At 45.6% G+C, this 8,112-nt stretch overlaps 1 non-coding gene across 1 annotated transcript; it reads left to right on the top strand.

Annotated features, from left to right (window-relative positions):
- Window positions 1-7,579: 7,579 nt before the first annotated feature.
- On the top strand, window positions 7,580-7,715 carry LOC133045340 (small nucleolar RNA SNORA5). The gene has a single exon (XR_009690213.1). It is a non-coding gene; the product is annotated as a small nucleolar RNA SNORA5 (small nucleolar RNA).
- The last annotated feature ends 397 nt before the right edge of the window (window positions 7,716-8,112 follow it).

Raw genomic sequence — 8,112 nt, 5'->3', positions numbered from 1 at the left:
GCCCCAGCTTCTCCCCTCCCCCCGCAGCCCTTTCCCCTCGCTCCATTGCGCGACGCCTTCGCCCGAGTAAGAAATTAGCTGCGTGAGGCTGTAACTGTACTAGGGGAGAGATACAATCGCGGGAACCCTCGGGGTCGCGCGCGGCGGACAGGCGATGCGGGTGGCGCCCCAGAGAGTAGATGGGGGGAAGCAAGAGGCGTTTGTTTGCAGTTCGCCTCCCCGGGGCGCGAACTACAGTGTCTCTGTCTCTCCACTTGGGGGGCTCGGGTCCTGACCGTGAGACCGCGCCACGCGGGCCCTCTGCAGACTGCGCGGGCGAGCTGGGTCGTGCACCCGTGGGTGCACAGCCGCGTGGTGGGGGTGCGGGCCGGGCGGCCTCCCGACTGGAGCGGGCCCTCCGCCCCGCGGCAGGGCCGGGAAACCCCTGCCTCTGCGGCGGGTCCCGGGGGAGTGCGGGCTAAAAGGGTCCCTGGGGACTCTCCGCGCAGCAGAAGCGACGCGGTTTCTCCTCCCCCTCCCCTCTGCCTCTCCCATCCTCTTCTCGGAGACCTCGGAGTGGCGGAGAAGTGGGAAGGGCGGCCGGTAAACAGGCGGGGAAGGCCTGGAAGCGGGAACTGGGGGGACTCCAGGCGAGACAGGAGGCACTGGGACGCGGAGAGGGGGCGTGGGACCAGGAGGACTCGGCTGGGGAGGGCTGGGCGGGAGGCGAGGCGAGAGTCCCTTCCTCTCCGAGTAGCGCAGGGGAAACCTCTTCCCCCGGGAACCCCCCACCCAGCAGCTCCCAACCTCGAGAACAAAGGGTCTGGGAAGCACGGTCGGGGTCGGGGAGCGGAGGTGGAGGGAGGCAGGAAGGCAGGCAGTGGGGGCAGGGGAGGACGCCTCGCCACATTTCCTCTCGCGGCCGAATGACGGAAAGCTCCCTCCAGCAAACGCCTCACTGAGGCCGCTTCCAAATCCGGGAGGGCTCGGGTTCCTTACCTAACGGCTGCACTCGCTCCCTTCCTCCCCCAGCGTCCCCACCCACTCCGGGGACCGCGGCCCTGGAGCTGCAAGGCAAGCGGCTCGCCGCGGCGCGGGCGGAACCGCGGGGCAGCAGCGCCTCCTGCAGGTGCTAGGCGCCTCCGCAGCCGCCGCGCAGCTCCGACTCTTAAGGTGGAACCGGCCTCGTTCCCCACCGGCGCTTTCGGCTATTCCGCAATCTTGCTTCCACCCGCGGCGTCTCCCTCAAGAAGCGGGCCTGGCGGTCCAGAAGGGTCGGAGTCTGATGGTTCCTGCTGCTATTTCCTTGATCCCTTGACCCCACTATCTGCAGATCCTCGTCTGCGGATGCCCCGGTATCGATTTCGACAATCACAATTGATAATTCCCTGCTGGTGTAAAAGGATGCGTAAGTCACGCGTCTGGGCTGAAGGACCAAAACGGCGTTTCTTTAACTTAAAAGCAAACTTTTATTTTCGTTTATTAAAAGAAGAAAGCCTGCAGGGAAGGGTCGCCGAGGGTTGTTGGCCTGTCCCTGGGTATTTGGGATGCAAGGGTTCTGGATGAGGCTGGCGGTCTGGGAATCTCATTCAGCTCTCACACCCCGCAAACTCTTGGTCAGGTGCAGGTGCAAGACGCAGGGGAGGAGCGGTGGGCCCATAGGGAATCCCTCCTTTTGCATCTCCGGCGCCCCCGGCTTCACCTTACTCTCGCCGGAAGGGTTAGTTAATTTGGTGAAAGCAAGGAACGTGGAGAGGATGGAAGAGCAGTTTTTCTTTCTTTTCGTTTTAGCTAGATGTGCGTGTGGGTATGAATTCATCGATTATTGGACAAGTGACTTCATCGAACTCGAGATTACTGGGGAAAACCTACGAGCCCGGCACGTAGCCCGGGAAAACCCCGAGCAGGGCACGAACAAGCCAACTCTGGTTCCGGTGCCATTTGCAGTAAAGTTCTTTCCTTGGCTCTTCGCTCCTCCGCGTCTAGGAGAGGGGTCCCCCAGGGGTTGTCCCAGGATTTCCGCACACCCAGGATCCGTAGTCTCAGGATAGCTCAGGTCCCGGCGCCGGGAGGGAGCGGGGGAGGGGAGGCGGTGCGGGCCGGGGCTTGGAGTCCACCTGCAAGGTGGAAACCTGCCTCCCGCGAGCCCCCAGCCTCGGCTCCGCCCCCCGGGTCCCCGCCCCAGGGAAGCCGAAGCCGCGGGTCTGCCCCCGCGGGAGGAGCGCGCCCCGGCAGGTGCCGCAGGGTCACGCCTGCCCCGGGGGTTGCAAACCGCAAGCGAAAGTCGAGAAGGGTTGGAGCTTTGCCTCTAATCCGTTTTACACTGTGAAAACCGCAAAGCTGTCGCCTAGCCGGCCACTTTTTAATTGGGAGGCAAACAGACGAAAAACCAAAACAAACGCGCGAGCTGACTTTCTTTCCTTGTGTTTTTCCTTCTCAATGAAGAGCCCGTTCTCTGGTGAAGAGGGAAACGGATCCGCGCCCACGTTTGCTCCCTTCGGGGTCTGGACTGGCGGCGCCCCCAGCGCGAGGCGTGGCCCGGACCGGTGCCTCTCCCCACCCTTTTCCCCCACCTCGTGGTTCTACACGCGAATCCAGTCTCTCCACGGGTCACCCTGGGGCCAAACGCGCCGGGCAAGTCCCATCCGGCGCTTTCTCGCTGGGGCCGAAGGGCAGATAGATGGGGGTGCTTGGGCCCTTGGAGCTCGAAGCAGTGAATTATCCCCGGACCCAGGTTCCCCGGTCGCCAGGCGCGGGAGAAGGAGGGGTTTGGGCCTCCAGTCCGCGGTCTCGGAGATCCCAAGAAGCACTTGTAGTCTCGTGGCTTTCCCTGGGGGAAAGCAGACTTTGGTAGACACACCGCCCCGCGCCTGAGCAGGTTCTCAACTTGCCCAGAGCCCTGCCGGGGGTGCTCCGCCCCGGGGGGAGGCCTTAGAGAAGTAGGTGTGGGGGTGCAGGAGGCCACCTGGGTCAAGTGGGCCGAGTTTCAGAATAGCCAGTGTCGCCTTATCACGTTGACATGTTAAGAAGGGTCCTTCGTGGAAAATCACTTTTAGTCAACTTTGTTGTCGTGGAGTTATAAGGAGGGAAGGAAGGCAAAAGAAAGGAGACAGACCTTATAAAAAAAAAACTTGGGGAAATGGAGTTGTCAGATGGTGGAGAGGGAGGAAGGCAAGGAAGGATAGCGAAGGCTTTCCTTCTTTGTTCTTTAAAAGCCAGCACTTTTTTTCTAAATCAAAATAGAGAGCCAGTCTTCTTGGAGCATGGTTAGGTAACTGAGAGATACTGTTTGTTAGTTCACTTTTAAAGAATTTGCTGGGTTGAACAAAATTTTTAGAAGGATCTTTCTCACCCACCCCCTGCTTAAGCTCAACTCATTTTGATTTCAAGCAGATTTGAGATAAAAAAATTTCAGAAGAGAAAATGTGTGCATGTATCTGTACATATATACACATGCAACGGAGTTTGTATTCCCTCTAGTCTATTTCTAAGACAAGCAATTCTATAGGAAATTACATATGATGGCTGATTTTTTCCTAGTATTGTATTGTCACCAGAGAGGAGTCCTGGATTGTCTTTCTCTTCATTACCCATTAATAAATCTAAGAGAGAACTCATTGTACAATTGTGGCTCTTTTCCCTCTCACTTTCTGACTTTCTTTCCCACACATTAACACACACACACACAGAATATACATTATGTGCAGATTTTCCCCTAATCAACCTGTAATGTATCATGTATAAATCCATGCCCATGTTTCCATTGAAATCTGGAACATGTTGACAACCTAAATTTTGTTCTCTGTGGTGTGTGCATTTTGTCAGGGATCTTTAGTAAACCAATAAAGTTGCTATCTTTGCTTTGAATTTCATTCTTTGTGATTAATGGAAAGTAGTATTAATGAATGGTTTAAACCATATTTTTATATTAAATATCAACAAATAATAATAAAAACTATAGTTTCCAAATGTTCAGAATGATGGCTTCCCATTTACAGTCATGTTTTGGCAAAACTACTTCATGTTAATTGAAAATGACTAAAATATGCATTCTGTTTAGAGAGGCTTATTCACTGAGATTCAGTTCTAACAACTTTAACTATCTGGATCAAATTACTTAAGTCATTCCTTAAGTTTGAAGGAGGGGTTGGAAAATGAGAAACTGTGGAATAATTTTTGGCCTTTCCATAAATCTCTTATTAAATCTGATTTTTGTGAAAAATAAAACTAAAATACAATTATCCGTTAAGGGGCCTTATACAATAATATGTGGTTATTGTAAAAAAAAAAAAAAAAGAGTGCCCAATGTATATTTTAATGAAACCAGATGAATACAAATATAACTATTGTTGGTTTCCCAGTGATTTTTTTTTCTCAAATGTAAGACATACAGGACTGCAAAACATGCTCTTTAATGTGCTCTGATAACAAGAAAACCCTGATGCTTTTCTCAGAGGAGCACAGTTATCTATGGGCAATGCCAAAATCATTACATAAGCCTTATCTTTCCTACCACATTATTGTCTGTATGAAATTCCATCTTAGGAAATATATAGGAATATTATATTTGTTTCCAAAGCTTGAAAATATAATACAATTTGAAGTGTTGAAAATATGATTCTTAGTTGACAGCATCTTAGAAGTTGTAAAAGTGTCCATCTTTTTGTTTGAAATGACTTTAATGTTGGAAAGGAAGGAAAAGTTTCAATAGCAGGCAAGATGTGATGAATGGACACAAGGAACAATGATGCTATTGACAAAACATACTAAGTTTTTAGAATTCTATCTAAATTATTATTTTTTCCTTCTAGTGCAGAGGAAGAAACCTAAATGCATCAATGTTCATCAGATATAGGGTAATAAAAATGTGGGCAGGTGACAGTCAATGGACTGTGACTGCAATATGGTTGTTAGTGTAGGTGGGTGAGTGCACTTAAACATTTGTTCCTATTTTAAAAAGGTCTGTGGTCCTCAGTGGAAATAAGGGAATTTTGTAGAAAATTGAGGCCAAGAGGAAAGAAAACTAAAAAAAAAAAACAAATAAAAATGTAAAAAAAAGAAATTTCAGTAATTAAAAAGCTATTTGTTTTCTGTTTTAGATTTGATTTTAGTCAATTGTTCTTGTAAGCTATTTAGATGAAATAAATGGAATGTTGTTTAATAGGCAGATGCTCTGATACATTTTCTTAAAGGATCTGGTTCCTGGCATTCAAAAGAAACTAGGATTCAAGTTAGTATTAGAACTTGAATTTGTTCTGCCAGAGTGAAAATTGGTTCCATTAGGCGTCAGTCACAGCACTCTTATAGACCTGGCTAGAGCTGTGGATATGATGTATCCAACTAGCTGAAATAATAAAGTCTTAAGTAATGCTGGATGTGCTTTGGGAAGCCATCCGGGGGTTTAATTTTTTTTAAATGAAAGTTTCCTAATTTTACAGTTCTCATAAATTTGGAACAAATCTGATTAAGGTCATCAGGGCAAATGAAAACTTAATGCCTGACCCTTTGGAGATAACATAATAAGAATAACTTAAAATGCAAAATATTCAGTTGTGTGCAATCTTTAGCATGGAATCATCCCTGGACATTTTTCTTATTCACTTACCGATATTTCCTTCTCACTGTAGATTTATAGTGCTCTGGGGGAAATCTTGGTAAGAAGTGATATATTAGATCTATCCAAAGCTTAAAAGTTAGTGTCTGACTATAAAAATAAAAATCTAAACAACATCATCCACTAAAAGGAAAATTAACTGTACCTTAAGTGAACAATTATATCTTATATGATAAGAGGGATGGGACAAATATGCATGTTATACAAAAGTTCATAATTCATTAAATATAGGAGAATTTCAACTAAATTCAATTCATAACACACATGTGGATTTATGTATATACACATAGTGATCATTCCTAAATCAAATAAATTTGATTGGAACCTTGGTGTGTTCCTTATATGAAAATCTTTGATAGCTTTCATTAAATAATGAATTGTACATTATAAAAATTTAAAAAATAATAATAAGAAATAGAATACTAATAAGAAAAAAATAAGAAAAAGATACTAATAAGAAATAGAATATTAGACTCAATATACAAATTAAAATGAATTTAAATTGTCCTAATTTATTATAGAAATCTGTTTTCTGTTGTTTTTCCTTCTTAGCAGAAAATTTACCAACTTATTATTTTGGCATCAATTTTTCCTGCTATGTATTTTGTTTTATTTACTTGTGAACCAATGTTATCAGCTAAATTTTAGAGCCAAATACCATAATCATAAAATTTCAGAGGCCATGTTTTGATGTGACTATTATTTCAAATTTAGAAGTACTTATGGATAACTTAGAAAACTTACCTTAATTATTTTACTATTCTGGACTCATTTGAACTTCTTTTGTGTATAATGGCCAATTTTCAAGACACGCTAAAAACAGATGCTATCTTCAATAATTTTTGTAATCTGGAACTTGAACCGAACCTGCCTAGGTGTTTAAACAAATGGTTCAAAGTAGAAAAAGGGAGTAGTTTGCATTTCTTTTGCCAATTAAGGGAAAGAAATGAGGAATATTCCTGGGAGTAAAGTTAGATTATTTTTAGTTCTCACAAAATATCTTCTGGCTCCAAAAATCATTGAGCAACTTAAAAGGCCACATTGACAGTTAACGGTCATCCAACTTTTAACAAGTAGCTCTGTAGAGCTAACCAGAAGCTGAATGTCAGAGTTCACTATTCCTGTTTTATTTTTTATTTTTTCCCTTCTAGATTAATAGGAGATTGTTTTGTCCTATGGGAGACTTGCTCTTCCCAAGTGTGGGGAAAAAATGTGATACAAAGTTCCATGAGTGTTGCTTTTGACAGCTTGTCTCAGATGACTTAATATTCTAGGTGGCAACTGGCCAATATAAGTAGGAAACTTAGATAACTGCCAAGCTACAACACTGATTAAAATTCTCCCTCGTTAACTAGAAATCTAAAGGCAAGTTTTTACATTAAAGAAGAGCTAGGAATTGAGTGGCTAGTGGTGAGGGACAACTACTCCTGGTGTGTGTGTGTGTGTGTATTTGTCAGGAAAGGATAAGTATTTGTTGATTTTTTATAATAATCTTACTTAAAAAGTTATTTGACAATTAATTTAAAAATATTATGACAGGGACTTCCCAGTGGTTCAGTGGCTAAGACTCTGTGCTCCCAATGTAGGGGGCCTGGGTTCAAGGCCTGGTCAGGGAACTATCCCACATGCCACAATGAAAATCGAAAATCCCACATGCCACAACTAAGACCCAGCAGAGCCAAGTAAATAAGTGAATATTAAACAAGTATTATCTGTCCATAGTCTGGGGCATGGCACTGGCAGGACTGGTACTTTAGGTAGCTACAGGCAGCACTTTGTGCCCACTGGTTCCTTCAAGAATCCAGGGGGTTGCAGAGCCTGAACAAGATTGTAGTTCCTCCAGAACTGCCTCTGGCACATGACCTGGAAACAGCATGGCCAGTAGCTCCTGCAGTGTGGCCTCAGCCACCCCACTGGCTCAGCTTCGGTTAATGCTTCCTAGAGACATCACACCTGCCGCCCCCTGCTCTACCCCTGCCTCAGCCCCGCAGTCAAGTCAAATTCAGCCCTGTTCCCGTGGTAGCAGGGGCTGGCCCGGATGACTGCCACAGCAAGCTCCGCAGCTCATGGGCCCTGGGTCCCCTGCCCTGGGACCTGGGGATAAGTTTGGCTACGGACACGGCATCCCCGAAAAAATAAAATAAAATAAAATAAAATAAAATAAAATAAACAAGTATTATAACAGAGTTGTTTGAGAATAACCTTTCTTGAATATTGCTTTCATTCGTGCTTTAGAAATCAGAAGCACGTCATTAACAATACTTGCCTTTGTCTGAGCTATGAAAATAAAATAATGCAGAATCATGAAAACTGTTTTAAAGGTAGCAAGTTTGTCCAGAATGCATAGCCCTTTTCAATGTGAGTTTGCTGCTCCCATCCAGAAGTGGAATCTATCCTCACCTCCTGGGACATGGGGTGGCTCTGTGACTTACTTTGACTAATTGGAAAAGGTGCAGGTGATGTTGTACAAGTTTTGGAATTAAGGCCTGAAGAGGTCCAGCAATCCCACTCCTGGGATT

The sequence above is a fragment of the Dama dama genome, chromosome 23 (assembly GCF_033118175.1).
Source record: "Dama dama isolate Ldn47 chromosome 23, ASM3311817v1, whole genome shotgun sequence".
NCBI classification, from domain to species: domain Eukaryota; kingdom Metazoa; phylum Chordata; class Mammalia; order Artiodactyla; family Cervidae; genus Dama; species Dama dama.
Note: the sequence above shows the minus strand (reverse complement) of the source record. Positions and strands in the feature narration are given on the sequence as shown.